This window comes from Dendrobates tinctorius, unplaced genomic scaffold (genome assembly GCF_039654945.1).
Source record: "Dendrobates tinctorius isolate UK_male_01 unplaced genomic scaffold, ASM3965494v1 ptg000062l, whole genome shotgun sequence".
NCBI classification, from domain to species: Eukaryota; Metazoa; Chordata; class Amphibia; order Anura; family Dendrobatidae; genus Dendrobates; species Dendrobates tinctorius.
The window spans coordinates 13,895,529-13,913,992 of record NW_027361730.1 but is presented as its reverse complement, the minus strand read 5'-3'; the positions used below and the strand labels follow the sequence as shown (position 1 = coordinate 13,913,992).

The window sequence follows — 18,464 nt, the reverse complement described above, 5'->3', positions numbered from 1 at the left end:
ATGGGTTTTTATCACATTTCAGCAGCAAAAATGGATGTAATCCACACGCACACATAGCATTATCAATAAAGCACTATCAAAGCTCACAGCAAAAAGGAAGTTTAGAAAACTAATTTTAATTAAAACGTGATCTACAAAAAGAAACAAGCGATACTAAAAAAATGCAATAAAAGCATGTGAAAAACACAACGAAGAAACACAAGTAACCTAATCTGGCAAGATGAAGAATGAAATTCTGCAGGAAATCTGCAGCGTCAAAAACTCACCGAATACTCATTGTGGCAACACAACATTAGAGGGTAATTTCACTGATGGTGAGAAGGGAGATGAAAGACAAGTCTGCGGCCAATGGGAGAGAATTTGTGGTCTGAATTATGAGATTCTCCTGCTAAGAAAAACATACACAAAAAATCAAAACAAAACATTTTGATATAGTCTCTTGAAGAATACAAAGGAATATAGGAGTGTCCTTTGTGATCCTCATGGTCAGTGTGGTTACAGAAAACTTCTTGCTCTCACCTCCGGACGGCTATTATACCCTGCAGTAACCTACAAACCACGGATATGAATAAGTGCTGTATAATAAATCCAGTCTATGATGCTAAAGAACAACTGAGCAGCATCACTGCTTTCCTGATCGTCCTTACTGCTATATGGAGCCCGGTGAACAGCAGTACAGAAGGGGGCCTGCAGGTCAGGGGCCCCGCGCCTGTGCATCTAGTCATCGGGCCCCAAGTCCTGTGCGCTGCTAAAGGACCTGTGGTGACATCATCATTATCACAGGCCTTCACCATTGATCAGCTCCACCCCCGGATCACATGATGATGACGTCACCACAGGTTCTTCAGCTCATACAGCACCAGCTGCATCTTTGCCGCAGGAGCGCGGCCAGGTAAGAAGAAAGGTTTTTTTGCTTTTTTTTATTTAATCATTGAAAGCGGCCGATATGTTTCCCCGGCAGGATGGAAACACATGGACCATGTGTTTCCATCCTGCCGGGGCAGAATAGAGACACACGGGCAGAATGGAGACTCAGGGGGGCAGGATGGAGACGGGCAGGATTGGAGACACTGGGGGCAGGATTGGAGATACAGGGGGCATGATTGGAGACCCTGGGGGCAGGACAGAGATGGGGCATGATTGGAGACACGGGGCAGGATTGGAGATACAGGGGGAATGATTGGAGACACTGGGGACAGGATGGAGATGGGGCATGATTGGAGACACGGGGGCAGGATTGGAGATACAGGGGGCATGATTGGAGAATCTGGGGGCATGATTGGAGACAAGGGGCAGAATGGAGGCACAGCGGGCAGAATGGAGACACGTGGCAGAATGGAGTCACGGGGCAGGATGAAAGACATGGGGGCAGGATTTGAGACACTGGGGGCATGATTGGAGACACAGGGGGCATGATTGGAGACAGATGGGGCAGAGGTGGAGACAGATCATGCAGGATCATGGGGCAGGATGGAGACAGATGGGGCAGTGTTGTGAGCTCATTTTCGAGTTTGCCTCTGGCTTCTGTTGAGGGTTATGGAGCTGGCTGTGCTGACAGAGGAGTAGTGAGTTCTCTATCTGGACTCCCTCTGTTGGTGAAGGGAGGTAATGAAGCTGATTTAAATGGCAAAGAACGGCCACCTGAGGAAGAGGACTGCGATTGGACATCAGGAGTTTCTGATTGGATTTAAGGCAGCCGACTCCCTAGTTTCTTGCTGGTGATTTTTCCTGACTGTGGCTCCTGGTTTCCAGTTTGGTTCCTGCCTTCCTAAAGCTAAGCTTTCTCTGCTATTGTTCTTATGATTTTTTGTCTGGTTTACTTAGTTTTTGTGTTCAGCCAGCCCTGGCTGGGTCTGGGCTGAATCTCCATTTTGTCTCTGATCAGTTGCTCTCTTTTGCTCTGTCTACAGAATATACCTGAGTGCTGATATAGTATTTTGAAGTCTAGCGACTTCAGGGCCTTTTTCTATCAGACGTGTTGGACATTCTTTTTGGCACGGTTTTTTGCGTGATTGCAGACAGCAGCTTTTCTTTCCTGTCCTTTCTAGTTAGCGAGGGCCCCATCGTTTGTTCAGCCTATCTTTCTACCTGTGCTGTGTTTTCATCTTGTTTCACTGACAATACATGTTGGGGGCTGTCTATTGCTTTGGGGTCTGCTCTGGGGCAGTTTAGATTTTCCCTTTCTTTCTTTAGGCTTATTTAGTTCTCCGGCCGTGACGAGGCGTCTAGGACCACCGTAGGCACACTCCACGGCTACTGCTAGTTGTTGCGGTTAGGATCAGGGGTCTGGAATCCGCTAGTTACCAACCTCTCCGGTTTTCTGGGCTTAGCTTGCTTTTCGTTTTTTCCTCCTCGGTGATTCATTTATAACAGGGCAGGATGGGGAGATCATATGGGGCAAAATGGATACTTATGAGGGCAGGATGAGAGAACATATGGTTGAAGCCAGGAATGAGAAACACGGGGGTCATGATGGGGGATATTATTACCATAGGGGTTAATTAAGTGATATTATTACTGTAGTGATGTATTTATTTTATTTTTTGAGTATACTGTTTTAAATGGGGGGGAGCAGTCCTGTTACTGTGTAGAGTGACACTATGTTGCCTTTTTTTCTTCATGTGGTGTAATGTAGAAGTTGGGATAAAATAAGTAATGTGTTCTGCAAGTGGAGCTCTAGATAACTGTGTTATTTCCTGCAGAGACGAGTCCTGGCTGGGAGAAGTGATGGCGGTCTGTGCTGGATGAAAGATGAAAAGCAAAGAGGACTTCACCTAGAGACACCACTGGTGTGTCAGTGTGTTACCTATACACTGACACTATACACTGTATACTATATACAGAGGTCCTGTGTATAATGTCACCAGTGATCACTGTATTACTTATACATTATATACAGAGTTACTGTGTATAATGTCATTGATCACTGTATTACCTGTACACAGACACTGCATACTAAGTGCAGATCTCCTGTGTATAATGGCACTTATGGTGAGATAGTACTGTGTTTTTTTATTACTGATCAGTATTGTAGTATTCATTCACTATGTGGTGGTAATTTGTGGTCTGGACATGGTGTTGCGGTATTTGTCCCTTGTATGTGCTAGTATTTGGTGACTTTGTGGTTGTAATATGTGGTCTGGTTATGGTGCGGTGGTATTTGTTCCTTGTATGTGATATTATTCAGTCACTGTGGTGGTAATATGTGGTCTGGTCATGGTGCGGTGGTATTTGTTCCTTGTATGTGATATTATTCGGTCACTGTGGTGGTAATATGTGGCCTGGTCATGGTGTGGCGGTATATGTTCCTTGTATGTGATATTATTCGGTCACAGTGGTGGTAATATGTGGTCTGGTCATGGTTTTATGGTATTTGTTTATTGTATGTGATATTATTCGGTCACTGTGGTGGTAATATGTGGTCTGGACATGGTGCAATGGCATTTGTTCCTTGTATGTGATATTATTGGTCATTTTAAAAATTGAAAAATAAATAAAAATATATTTAAATTGTATTGCATAGTTTAACAAATATTTAATAGGTTACAGTAGTAGAGCTCGGCCAAAAGTGTCTACCGTGTTATGGTGGCGGCTTAAAAAATCTTTTGGCCAAAACAAAAGGTGCCGGCTATATGTGTGATCTGGTGATGGGAACTGTTAATGTGTGATTGGTGAGAAGTGGAGTTTTTCCAAGAGAGAGCGGTGGGACTGTGGACAGTTTGAGAGGTGGAGGTGGGGCTGGGGTGGAGCCTGGGTAGAGTCTCACAGGGGCCCCGAAAATTTTGCCAGTATTGGGCCCTGATATTCCTAGTGGCAGCCCTGCTTGATGGTGTAATCTTTCTTTCATCTGACTGGCCAGAAGATTAAAGTAGTTAGCAGCAGATCATTTCTAATTTTAGTAGCTGAGACATTTCTCTATAAAACCCCCTTCACACACTAAACAGGCATTTTTTTGTTTGTTTTTTGTGCTTCCAGAAACATCTTAAACTCATTTTACTGCCATTAAACAGAATCTGTCACCAGGTTTTTGCCACCTAATCTGAGAGCAGCATAATGCAGAGGCAGAGACCCTGATTCCAATGATATATCACTTACTGGGCTGCTTGCTGTAATTCTTATAAAATTACTGATTATCACTAGAGGACTAATATGTCAGGAACACTGCACTGCACTTGCTCACTGAGCCAGTGCGTGTGTCCTGAGTAAGATAAACTGTGCTCTAAGATACCTGTGGAGCAGGGCAGCAGCAGTGAAGATGAGTGCTAGACCAACAGGACCTGAAGCACGTGACTACTGGGGGCGTGGCCTAAACTCCAGAGAGCTAGGAGCTGCAGGAAAACTAGAAGAACTACAGGACGAAATTACCAAGGGGCATAGACAGACGTAAACAGAACAGGCCGGGGTCAAAGCACGAGATAGCACAACAGTACCAAAGGATTAGACAGAACGGATAGTCAGGACGTAGCAGCAGTCAGAAACCAGAGAAGCAGATACACAGTACAGAATCAAGAGACAAATGCACAACAGGGGACAGAACCGGGTCAGAACCATATAAGCAAGCTAGAAGAAAATCAGAAGGCACAGGCACACAGAGGTCACCACACTCAGCCAAAGGCAAAAGTATAACTGACGGGCATTGGAGTTTCCCAGGGCTATAAGAAGCTCTCCTTGAACCAAAGAGAGGCCACAATAATTAACCCCAGGCATGCAGTCAAGCCTGCACTGAGCTCAAGACATTAACCCCTGATGTGTAGGTCAAAACCTGCACTGGGATCATGACATAATAAACCTGCTGTTATGTGATCTTTCTCCTTATCCATGATCTCTATGTAACCCTTGTGAGGGACAGCCGGGGCTGTAGTCATATCCACTAACATCTGCAACAGTGTGCCCTGGCCTCCCATCATATAAACACGCTGCCCATCACTCAGCATTCCTGCAGCGCCTTTCACAGCTCCATCAGCGTCCTCTGAGCGTATCTGGAGCACGTCAGGATCCACTTTAGAAATAACGGAGTCACAGTCCAGTTCAACTTTAAACGGAGTAACTTTACTGAGACTTGTACACAGCATATTCATATTTTGTCCAGCGTCATTATTATCAGGGTTCACAACATACAACTCCTCTTCTGTCCCTTTCCTTCTCTCTCTGTCAGTAAGACCGCTTCCGGGCCGAACGGTCCCACAGCATCTTCAGTGCTCAGCCACACTCCAGTCGGGTGTTCCCTCATCTTTTTCACCCTGGCTTTGAGGGCATCAGCCCACGAGATAAGCTTCCACATGTTAAGTGATGTGCCCTTACTGCTTAATCTTCACTAGCAACTGCAGACCCACTTATACTGCGCTGCCAGTACTGCTGCTGTATATCCTTTTGTAACAATCCTGGTCATGGATACTATATGCTGGGCCTTTGGCTAGAGCTGAACGTTGCATGACACGGTATTGCCCAGGGCTAACCAGCCCCATGAGCTAATGGGTGTCCTCGCACTGACTGACTCCAATCAGGAAGTCATTCCAAACTTATCCACCATGCCCCTCCTAACTACACACTCGCTCCCTTATGCCTACTATACTATACTATGTACAGAACTATGGTCCCTGTGCCCCCATCTAGTGGCCAACCTGAGGTAATACTCCCCTTTAGAATTATACCCCCATCTAGTGGCCAACCCGGGGTAACTCACTTTCCCTACTTAACAGTGAATGTACAAAGCACCGATTATCTGTCCATTGGGTACTCCAGAGGTGGTCATCATTCATGCCTAGTCATGACCAATCATTTTACAAAATTTGCCGTGACTGTTCCCATCAAGGATCAGACTGCTAAATCCGTAGCAGTGGTAAGCATTTCATCCCGGTTTATGGGTGTCCCAAAGAGTGCATTCCAATCAAGGTGCCTGCTTTCAGGGTCAGCTCATGACTGAGTTGCTGCTGGTCTATGAAATTCAGCAATTGCGGCCGACTCCCTATCACCCACAGGGAAATGAGGCTTGTGAATGATTAAACAGAACAGCACACCAGATGCTGAGGAGAGCGCTGGACCAGAGGCAAAAGGAGTGATGAACTGAGTTACTCCCAGAATTTATGTGGGCCTATAAGAACTGGGTCCATAGCATCACAAGGTTCACATCTTACGCGATGATGTTCGGTCGGCCTGGATGAGAAATCGAAGAACTGGGTTTGACTGTACCGGATGAGTCAGAGTATCGTACAGCTAGTAAGTGGGTCCCGGATCACCAACAAAAGTTATGAGAAATACACAAAATAGTGAAAGAACGTGTACAGGATCATTCACACTGAGATCGGGGACCAATGCATGCAGATGAGTTCCGGGTAGGTGATAAGGTGCTAGTGCAAGTCACGCATCCAGACGGGAAGTTGAGTGAAAGGTGGGAGGATACCCATTACACAGTAGTGGAAAGTGTTTCCAGGGGGAAGTGTGTGTACACAGTGGTTCCTGAGGGGTTAATTGGGCCCCGTCACACGATGCATCGGAATTGGATAAAGCAGTGTATGTCCGATGCACCTGTTTGTCCCCCTGAGTCGTCTGGTCCCCCAACAGTGGTACAACCGAGCAATGTTGAATTTGACTGTTGGGATGACTTTGAGGGGGAACTCTCAGAAGTGCAGAGTCCGACAGTGCAAATTACAGATGTACCAGTTAGAGCCCCTGATGTTACCGTTTCACCAGATATGATGAATGTTCCATTGAGCACGGCAGGTACTGGCTTACGGAGGTCAGAGAGGAGCACAGCTGGGGTTCCCCCATTACGGTATAATTCTGATGAGTACATGCTACATGTGAGTTGTGAGAAGCCATTTGTCGGATTATAAGTGGGGTGGAGTGTAGCATGTTAATGTTTCCTGTTATAAGAAATGATGTTGCAGTAATTTAGGTCGGCCACTAGAGGTCACTTTGGAACAAGAGGAGAAAGTTCTGGAAACAAGAAGTGTTTTGGAGATTAGAGCTCATGAGGTAAAATGAAGAGAAGGAGCCCTGCCTGAGAGACTGAGAAGCATCAAGAGCCTGAAGTTATCCAAATTGGACGGTGTGATCCAGAGGGAGCAACTCCGACTGTTTAGTTAGTTAGGGAGAGTTAGGCTAGTTTCACTCTTGTGCCTTTTAGCGCTGCGTTTCGAGCGCACATCAAACGCATGGAAAAAATGTGTGCAAATGCTTGTAAACGCTGCGATTTTTCGTTGCATCATCGTGCGCATTTCGACAAAAAAACGCAGCGTTTGTATGCGTTTGCGTTTTTTATGTGCATGATGTCACAATCACAGGAGGAAAATTCTAGAAAAATTATTGCAACAGGCACCACCAATAGGACATCAGTGGGCGTGTGTTATGGTAATTCTTTATATAGACCCTGTCTACAGCCGTACTATTCACATTTGCTTTCTTTTTCTCGTGTCAACATGGATCTGCGCTGGAAGAGTTTTTACTTTAACTTGGATCTGGACATCAGGATGGCTCAGGCTTATGCAGTTGCTTGCCATCAACAAAATGAGAGAGACAGCAAAGACGGCAGCGGCAACGTTTGTGGATGCATCCGATTGTTGAACTCCGGGAGAGCCGGGAAGCGTACCACACCCTCTAGAGCAAGCTCCAGGCAAACCCAGAGACATTTACTGATAACACACGGATGTCCCAACAAAGCTTCAGGGATTTACTTGCTCGTGTTGAACAATCCATCCGGAGACAGGACACACAGCTCCATCATGCGATTCCTCCTGAGTAACGGCTCCTGGTCACATTATGGTACGTTATATTTACAAACCAATGCCTGCATAATTTTCTTTGTTGTGACATGTACTTTTCCAAACCTGGCAGAATTCTTTTTATGCTATGTACTATTTTTTTTTTCTTTTATTGTTTTAAAAAGCAATATACAGAAATATTAATTTTACTTCTTCCTCTGTTTCGCAGATTCCTGGCGACTGGAGAGACCCTATCTTCACTACACTTATAATACTGGATTGGAATCTCCACCTTGTCGGGAATTGTTGCGGACACCTGCCGGGCTTTGTGGGATGTTCTCTGTCCAGAATTTATTCCCCTGCCCACCGCAGAAAAGTGGATGGAAATTGCTGACAAATTCTGGACAGTCTGCAATTTCCCCAAGTGTTTGGGAGCTGTTGATGGTAAACACATACGGATCATCAAATCCAAAAGAACTGGATCTGAGTACTATAATTACAAAAAGTACTTTTCTACAGTACTCATGGCCATTGCGGATGCCGGATGTATGTTTGTAGCAGTGGACATTGGGGCATTTGGCCGTGGGAATGACTCCCCATGCTTTTAAAAACTCGGACAAGGGCCGGAGGTTGTATGGCAACCAATTTAATTTTCCCATGCCACGGCCTCTTCCCCACACCGAAGCTCTGCCACAGCCATTTGTAATGGTTGGGGATGAGGCTTTTCAAATGTGCGCAAACCTACTGATACCATACTCCAACCGTGACTTGGACCACACCAAAAAATTTTTTTATTACAGGCTGACCAGGGCCAGAAGAATTGTAGAGTGTGCTTTTGGGATTCTTGTCTCCAGATGGCGCATTCTCAGCACAGCCATTAATCTTAAACTGAAAACAGTGGATGAGGTGGTGAAGGCCTGTGTGGTTCTACATAATTTTGTGATGGCTAAAGAGCACCCGACCTTTGAACTCGATGATGCTGCTCCTAACCCATTGCCTGAATTCACTCAGCAATCTCTCAGGTCATCCGTTGAAGTTGGCCAAATGAGGGACCAATTTGTGGCCTACTTCATCTCAGATGTAGGACGGGTGGAATGGCAAGATCAAATGGTGTAAAAATATTTTCTTGTGTGTATGTTAATAAAAAAAGTTAATAAAAAACCCTGTTTTGATACCTGTACCGAGTGCACTATGTCTTTTTACACTCCAATACAATAATCAACTGCCCAGGTATTCCTATGAATTCATCATGCTGTGTTTTGTGCATCATGAATTTACTAGCACTCCTGAATAGGTGACTATACATACACACAATTTGTATGACCAACTCTACAGTTTGCAGTGACAGTGGATAATACAAAGCGACGGTGGATAATACAAATAATATTTGTGTCACATGACCTGAATTTAAAATTTGTGCGTTGGTTATGCAGTAGCATCCGTCATTCGTTATGACACCTGACCATGTGACTCTAAATATTATTTGTAGGATCAACACTGTGGCTTAAGTTTGAACTGAGACTGTAGAGATAATAAAGTTTATCAAACTTCTACAATCCCCAGGCCTAGTGTCATGCTGAAGCGAGGACGCCAAAAATAACGCATCCTGACTTCAGAATGTTATCACAACTGGGCAGGTAAATACACATATGAGTTAAACTACAGCATCGCTACAGTCTACGTGAAATATATTCAGACTGAAGCGACGCTGCAGGTGAAAAATCATGTGTATTCACCTGCCCAGTTTTGATATATAGTTGTTACAAGGCCTGAGTATTGTACATATGACGTGTATTTTACCTATCATTTCCTCAGTTTATTCAACACTCACTGAATAGAGGATGTCGTTAATTACAAGGTATATCTAGAATCCCCCGGGCTGGTCTCACAATAACTGAATTGAGGATGTTAGAAAACAGACTATCCTCAATTCAATTTTTATGATACCTGCCAAGGTGACAATAGATATGCCTTGCATTCAACACCATCTTCTATTCAGTCTGTGCAATTTTAGCAGACTGAAGAGACTGGTGGTGAAAATATAAGTTGTATATTTGTGTTTTTTACAACATATATGTCCTTGACAGACACAAGAAACATGTGTCAGTAGTGGAGTTATGATTTGTCAAATACACAAAGTGTGCGGCGCAGTGTGTGTACGGCACAGTATGTGTAGGCGGCGAAAAACACATTAATCAAACTTTATTATGGAAACCAGAAATGAAAATTTATTTTTTTTAAATAAATATGAAAAAATAACTTTATTTTTTACCCCGTTTGAGGGAAGATGAGAGCAAGTTTGGGATGTGCAGTGATGATGAACGGCTTACAGTGGATGAAGGTGTTCTAGGCGAAGGGGCCACAAAGGTTGTGGGGGAAGGGAGGTCAGTGATGGAAATGGAGGTAGACTAACTGCTAGGAGAGGGGGGAGGTACAGTTAAAGTTCTGCGACCTTTTTTGTTTCTCCAGAGGCTGTTCTGCCTGGACCTCCTTGTGCCCAATGACCGCCATGATTCTTCGCTCCGGCTGGAACTTGGGACAAATATGGAATGGAGGTCCCTCGTTTGCTGCTGCTGCTGTGGCTGCTGCTGCTGCTCAGTGGTGGCAGTGGCAGTGCTCGTCCTTGCACGTAGACTGGTGGCGGCAGTGCTGGTTCATGTTTGCGGAGTTGTGGCGGCAGGGCTACTACATGTTGGAGTGGTGGCGGCAGGGCTGTTCCACACTTGAGGAGTGGTCACGGTGGCTGTGCTCCAAGCAGGCATGGGGGTGGTGGTAGTGCTGTAGTGCTCCAGACAGGAGCAGCGCTTGCCATGGTGGTGGCGGTGAAGTGACCAGCTGCACTCCGACTAGTGATGGTGTAATGTTTGCTGTCAAGGCTTTGAATAGAGGTGGCCATGCAGTGATATGCAGCAGAAGTCGGTAGTTCGGTGTGGCGAATATATCTATCAGAAAACACAATAGTGCCATCAGGAAAAACAGTGAAAGCAGCACAATTCAGCAATACAATACCCAAAGCAGTCACTGTTGATCCTCATATTACTGTTGTGTTTACTGATAGACTATATCTATCAGTAAACACAACAGTGCCATCAGGAAAAACAGTAAAGGCAGCACAATTCAGCAATACAAATCCCAAAGCAGTCACTGTTGATCCAGATATACTGTTGTGTTTCCTGCTAGAATATATCTAGCTGGAAACACAACAGTGTCATCAAGGACAATAGTCACTGCGGCATCACAGAGCAGGGAAATACTTACGAAACGCCTTTTTGGAGGTTGCAGGGGCGCTGTCCCAGCCATCCATCAACGCTGTGGCCACCTCATTCCATAGCCGCCGGGTCACCACATTGTCCTTGTGAAGCTGCTCACGGCTGTCCCACAACGGGACATGCTCCTGGACCAGGCGGATCAGGTGTTCATTATCCAGGTAGATGTCTTCATCCTGTTGTGGAACCTATAAAAAAAACACTCATTAGAATATTGGAATGTTGTGTAAATTAAAAAGTTCTAAAAAGAAACAGAAAAGAAGAAAGATAGAAGGTAAAAAAAGGGACATTCAAAATCATTTTATACTTACATTGCATCTCACCGCCGGGACTTGGCTTTGCCGCTCCCCCTGTTCGGCCTCACTAGCCGTGTCCGCTGAAGATGATGTCTGAAAGAAAGAACAAAAATTATTAGACATTTGTAGATGCAGCAGCTATACTTACCCAAAGGCAGGAAAATAATCACCTCACGCTCTGCTTGGGCCAGTTCCTCCCGAGATGGTGAATAATTTGATCCTGAAGACATACTGCATGTAAAATAAAAAAAGCATTAGTATATAATACATTTGTCAAGCCAGGCATACATTTTAGATGCAAGAATACTCACATTCTTGCTGCTGAAGGTTGAATCAAAAATTCTATGTGGTTTTTCAAGGTGTCTGCTCTCCAGGCTGTCTGTAGAGTTGTAGTACAGTACAGGCAGACACCTTCTTTTATCTAGACTCATCTCAAACAATGTTTCTTGTGTAGGGGGTGGTTTGAACCAGTGTCTAGACATTGTTTACTCAAACTTTCCATGCGCTGAGCCATGCGCTCGCCAGCGCACCCATAGACTGTAATGTTATTTTTTTCCGCAACACTTGCGCATGCGCTTTTTTTAAGTGGTTGGGCGGAACAAAAAATGCAACATGTAGCATCTGACGTACACCTAGAAAATGCGCAGCGCACAGCAAGCGCTATACAATGCGCACCCATGTTAAAGATAGAGGAGCGTTGCGCATGCTTACTATAGCGCACGATGCGCTGCGCGATAAAACACTAATGTGAAACCAGCCTTGGATAGGATTCTCAGCATCTTTAAGAACATTTCTGTTACTGAGATTGCATATGGACTGAGAGACTGTGTGAACTCCTGTATATCGAGATTCTGGTAAAATGTGAATTCCATAACAGAGCTCCGTGAAGTACTACTGGGACTGATCTTGTGATGGAAATATATATGTATTCCATATAGATCTCACTTGCATGCTATATACTCATATACACTCATATGCACATATAGATATACATTCACAGCTATCTTGAACTTTATAATCAATTGCTGAAGATGACCTACTAACGCCATGAGCCAGTCTGGAGAACCAGCATTGTCCCGTGGTAGCATTGTCTTGTGATATATCTACCAGACATGGGAAAGAGGTAGATGGACCAGATGCACCAGTCGATACCGGAGTTTTGCTGACATTGCAGAACAATGGGTGCCGTAAATTATATTGCTAGAATCAGCTTTTTGTTAAACCCTTCCATATATGTTCATGTATTCAAACTAGCCAATTAGATAAGAAGTTCAGCCTTATGTTAATGGGATAACCACCCTTTTCTATATGCATCTATAAATATATGTATGCACAATAAAGCTTCAGAGCATTGAAAGAATTGACCGCTGTCTCTGTGTACAGTTCTTTTCTTTCTTTCTTGAGCGCTCAAAGACTCTGTCTAATTAGGACAGGCCGCAGCACACACAGAGATATATCAATCTATCCAAATTTCCTTATAATAATAATAATAATAATCTTTATTTATATAGCGCCAACATATTCCGCAGCGCTTTACAGTTTAACAGTTTCAAAACACAAGTCATAAGTAACAACGCTAACAATACAATAATTAAAGCAAAATAAGACGAAATAAGACGACCCTGCTCGTGAGAGCTTACAATCTACAATGAGGTGAGGGAGATACAGAGTACAGGTGTGTATTTACAATGGTGTATTTACAATGAAGGTCCAGCCATCTTGCGGGAGTGAAGGATGGATGGAGATAGTGAATGGGCTACACACGCACACTTACACAGAGAATGACTTTGATTAGTGAATGTGATAGGCCGCTCTGAACAGGTGTGTTTTGAGGGAGCGCCTAAAACTATGCAAATTGTGGATAGTCCTGATTTTTTGGGGTAGAGCATTCCAGAGGATAGGAGCAGCATGGGAGAAGTCTTGGAGTCGGGAGTGGGAGGTACGGATTAGTGCAGAGGTTAGTCGAAAGTCGTTTGCAGAGCGCAGCGATCGGCTAGGCCGATAGACAGAAATGAGAGAAGAGATGTAAGGGGGTGCCGCACTGTGGAGAGCTTTGTGGGTGAGAACAAGTACTTTGAATTGGATCCTATAATGAATGGGCAGCCAATGTAAGGACTGGCGAAGAGCGGACGCGTCCGAGTACCGATTACCCAGATGGACGATCCTGGCCGCTGCATTAAGTATGGACTGGAGAGGGGATAGTCGAGTGACGGGGAGGCCAATTAATAGAGCGTTGCAGTAATCCAGGCGAGAGTGGATCAATGCAACAGTGAGGGTTTTTGTTGTTTCCATAGTGAGAAAAGGGCGGATTCTAGAGATGTTCTTTAGGTGTAAGCGGCAAGAGCGGGCAAGGGATTGTATATGGGATGTGAAGGAGAGATTGGTGTCAAACATAACACCCAGACAGCGCACCTGCTGCCGGGGTGTTATTGTGGTACCACCCACGGAGAGGGAAATGTCAGATTTAGGGAGGTTAGTAGACGGTGGGAGCAGAAGAAGTTCAGTTTTGGAGAGGTTGAGTTTCAGATAGAGAGCGGACATGATATTGGAGACTGCGGACAGACAGTCACTGGCGTTCTGTAGTACAGCGGGGGTAAGGTCGGGGGAAGACGTGTATAGTTGTGTGTCATCAGCATAAAGATGGTACTGAAAGTCAAATCTGCTGATGGTCTGTCCAATTGGGGCTGTGTAGAGAGAGAAAAGAAGGGGGACAAGGACTGAGCCCTGAGGTACCCCGACAGCAAGAGGAAGAGGAGATGACGTGGAGCCAGAGAACAAAACACTGAAGGAGCGGTCAGAGAGATAGGAAGAGAACCAGGAGAGTGCAGTGTCCTTAATGCCTAGTGACTGGAGCCTAGAGAGTAGGAGATGGTGGTCAACAGTATCGAAAGCTGCAGATAGGTCAAGAAGAATGAGCAGAGAGTGGTCACCGTTACGTTTTGCTGTCAGAAGGTCATTGGTCACTTTGATGAGTGCAGTTTCAGTCGAATGTAGGGGGCGGAAGCCGGACTGTGAAGGGTCTAGAAGGGAGTGAATGGAGAGGTAACTGGTAAGGCGGGAGTAAACTAGGCATTCCAAAAGTTTAGAGATGAAGGGGAGATTGGAGACTGGTCTGTAGTTGTTTGTGCAGGATGGGCTGAGAGCAGGTTTCTTTAGTAATGGAGTAACGATGGCGTGTTTGAAGGAGGATGGGAAAATGCCTGAGGAGAGGGAGAGATTAAAGATTGTAGTTAGGTGGGTTGTGACGACTGGAGAGAGAGACTGGAGGAGATGTGAGGGAATGGGGTCGGTAGTGCATGTAGTCGGACGAGAAGAAGAGAGGAGTCTGGAGACTTCTTCTTCTGTGATGGGATCAAATGTGGAGAGTGAGCCAGGGGAGATGTAGGAAGGGATGGGAGTCACAGCACTTGGTGGTTGGGAGCAGATTTCTTGACGAATATTATCTATTTTTTCTGTAAAGTGGGAGGCCAGGTCATCAGCACAAATGTCTGTGATAGGGGCTTGTGCTTTTGGCCTGAGGAGGGAGTGAAAAGTGTCAAAAAGTTTCTTGGGGTTGTTGGCTAGTGAGGAGATCAGGGTGGTGAAGTAGGTCTGTTTGGCAAGGTGAAGGGCAGCGTTATAGGTTCTTAACATAAATTTGAAGTGGATGAAGTCTTCTGGTGTGCGGGTTTTTCTCCATAGGCGTTCAGCACTCCTGGAGCATCGCTGGAGAAGTTGAGTTTGCGATGTGAGCCAGGGCTGTTTTACTCTGTGTTTGGAGGTTCTGAGGGTGAGGGGAGCTACTTGGTCAAGGGTGCTTCTAAGAGTGTCATTGTAGTGATGAACAGCCAGATTAGGACAGGAAAGAGAGGAGATTGGGGACAGAGATGTACGGAATCTGAAAGTGTCTGAGGGTTAATAGCTTGTAGATTTCTGACTGTGTGGTAGGTAGGAATGAGCTGGGGTGGGCGAGGATTTGTGAGCGTGAAGGAGAGAATGTTGTGGTCAGAGAGTGGAAGCGGTGAGTTGTTTAGGTGGGAGATTGAACAGAGCCGGCAGAAGACCAGATCAAGGGTGTTACCGTCCTTATGTGTCTCAGAGGTTGAAAGCTGTGAGAGGCCTAGAGAGGTGGTTAGTGATAGAAGCTGGGATGCAGATGTGGAATTAGGGCTGTTAATGGGGATGTTGAAGTCTCCCAGGATGAGGGTTGGTAGTTCTGAGGACATGAAGTGTGGCAGCCAGGCTGAAAAGTGGTCAAGGAAGTGGGTGGGTGAGCCTGGGGGCCGGTATATGACCGCTACCCTGAGGGAGAGGGGACGGAAGAGCCTGATGGTGTGGACCTCAAAAGAAGGGAATAAGAGTGATTGGACTGGGGGGATGACCTGGAAAGTGCATTGTGGGGACAGGAGTATGCCAACTCCACCACCAGGTCTGTTTGTGGGTCTCGGGGAGTGAGAGAATTGTAAGCCACCGTAGGAAATGGCAGCAGGAGAGACAGTGTCAGAATCCTGAATCCAGGTTTCAGTGAGGGCCAACAGATTAAGAGAGTTGTTCAGAAAGTAGTTGTGTAGGAAAGGAAGCTTGTTACAAGCAGACCGTGGATTCCAGAGGGCACAATTAAAAGATGGAGATGAGGGAGTGCAAGTAATGTTAATCAGATTATTGTGGTTTCGATATGAGGTAGGGTAGGGGTTGAGGTTGGGGGATGGTGGACCAGGGTTGGGGGAGATGTCCCCTGAAATCAGTAGGAGAAGGAAGATAAAGAGCCAATAGTTGTTGGAATTGTAAGTAGTTTTTTTCTGCGATGTGTTTGGGCAAGATGGGCTGAGGTTTCTCAGGAAGGTGAGGAGTGTGTGGGAGCTGTACATGGGAGAGGGAAGTATAGAGGGGCTGATGTGTATGAGTCGTGATGGAGGGGGGATAGGGTGATGAATGTGGATGGCAAGGGAACACAGGAGGATAAAAATAAAGCACATGGTTAAAGGGGAAGGCAAAGTGTGGGTTACCTGACTCCTGCCCTGACTAACTGCCAATAACTGCCAACTTATCAATCTGAATCCTCACTTGCACCTGTATCAGAGGATTTGGTGACCTAGAAAGCTGATTAAATATAGTGGCTGGACATCAGATTAACAAATCCAGTTGTTTACTGTTGAAGGTATTCTGTCAGGGAGTCTGCTCTGAGCGCGCACAAAGAGTACAGTGCACTGTGTGCATATTGTGTTAGTTCAAGTGATTAGTCATGTTAATATATATACATATATTAAGGGGAAAATAGGGTACCCGGAATCTATTGTAATTAAGTGGTGAGGCGGGTGTAAGATTGTATGCCTGAGAGGACCATGTGTCACGGTCACGGTAGAACCCCAGATAGGCCCTGTACCATATGAGGGAGGGAGTGGCATAGTTTTGGGATAGTCTTTCTCCTTTCTGTGACGCTGGCACTTGGATCTCTCAGGCTGCATAATTTGTATTCTGTGGATTGTGGCTGTTGTGGCCCAGGCCCATATTTGTTGAGAAGTAGAATCCTGTTATCCTTTGCACAAGTTATAAAGAAAAGTTGGTTTAGTATCATATCGTGGTCAGAGCCATTCATAGCAGCGCCGTATCCCATTCTCATAAAACGACCGGCGTACCAGTTGTTACAGCCCCATACTGCACATGCATCGGTACCGACTTCACTTCCAGGTTAATAGCGGCTGGTGGAAAAATAAAAAGTAATGACTCATGGAAGAAGGCAAAGAAAAAATAAAAGAGCAACAACGAAAAATCGCTCAGTCCATAAGCGGTTGAAGGGAACCTATTACCTCTAAATGCTACTTAATTGCAGGTGTAGTGTTAATGTTCAGGTAAATAGCATTAAATCATGTTATGCTGCTTTACCGGAAGAGCTGCTACAGCCATTGGGGTGGTGCAGTAGGCTGTTACAGTTACCGCTCACTGCACAGTAAGCGTGCGGTTATTATTCCCCCTGTCCCATGACTGACCACAAACTCTGTAATGTGTGTGTTGTGAGGCAGTGACCGATGTCACAGATAGGGGTCGCTGTGTGTTCTCCCCAGGATGCGCACGGAGGCATATGGAGGCCATGAGAGTGCATTGCAGTCACAGGCATAGCTGTGATTGCAATGCAGAATAAAAAATAAGTATAAGTCTTGAACATGCTGGTGTCCAAGGCAGATTTAAGGAAAACCTGCTCTGGTTTTTGTATTTTGAAACAGACTGCAGGATGATAGTCCATTTCATTCCCAGCACAGGTTTTCCATGTGGCTGAAGACCACACATCCTAGTTAAAAACATTGCAGTATAGGGTTTAGGTGTGTCAAGGTCAGAGTCAGTTGGTGTTTGTTAGAGTGCAGAGCAGTCGGCTTTGCAGAGATCCACCAGTGTGAGGCAACACAGGCCAGGAGAGCCAAATGGCCAAGTGTTATGAAAGAGTCACCGTAGGAGGAAGACACAAAAATAGAAGCTACGTCCAGGAAACCTGAGAAGTTGGCAACTATCAGATTGCAGACCCTGAACCTATCAACACAACTAGCAGTAGCCGTGGGAGGTTCCTACGGTGCCCTAGACCCCTCGATCACAGCCGGAGAGCTAAATAGCCTAAAGACAGAAAAGGAAATCTAAACTGCCCCAGAGCAGACCCCAAAGTAAAAGGCAGCCCCCAACATATAATGACGGTGAAGCAAGATGAAAAAAACACTCACACAGACAGAAAGATAGGCTGAGCAAACGATGGGGCCCAAACTAACTAAACAGGACAGGAAAGGAAGGTTGCTGTCTGCAATCTGCCAAAACCCTATCAAAGACATAAGCCAACAGGCTGATATGGAAAAAGACCCTGAAGCAGCTAGGCTTCAAAAGCTATATCAGCACTCAGGTACTTTCTGAAGACAGAGCTAAAGGAATTCAGCTCACCCCAGCAGGGAATGGCAGAAATCCAGAAAAACAAAGCAAATCAAAGTCAAAGCACAAATGCAAAAGGCAGAGCCGAAAACTTAGCTTTAGAAGAGCAGGAATTCAGACTGGTCTCCAAGGGTCCCACAGAGAAATCACCCGCAGGGCAGAAGGGCGTCGGCGGCCTTATATCCAGTCAGTCACTCCACTCAGCCAGTCATCATCATTAGGCTCAGGTGCTTGACAATCAGGCTCACTACCTTTCTTTACCAGAAGAGGGAGTTCATCGGGCCTCAGTAGTGAAGGGGAAAATGAACTCACAACAG

At 45.4% G+C, this 18,464-nt stretch overlaps 1 protein-coding gene across 3 annotated transcripts in view; it reads right to left on the bottom strand.

Annotated features, from left to right (window-relative positions):
* CIMAP1B (ciliary microtubule associated protein 1B) overlaps window positions 1-18,464 on the bottom strand; it is a 166,274-nt gene that overhangs the window by 50,375 nt on the left and 97,435 nt on the right. Inside the window, exon 1 of one of the 3 annotated variants that reach the window (XM_073579298.1) lies at window positions 267-378. The exons of the other annotated variants lie outside the window; for them this stretch is intronic. The gene's annotated coding sequence lies outside the window, so the exon portion shown is untranslated. Of the gene's footprint in view, window positions 1-266; window positions 379-18,464 lie in introns of those variants that run through there. 3 annotated transcript variants of the gene reach the window in all.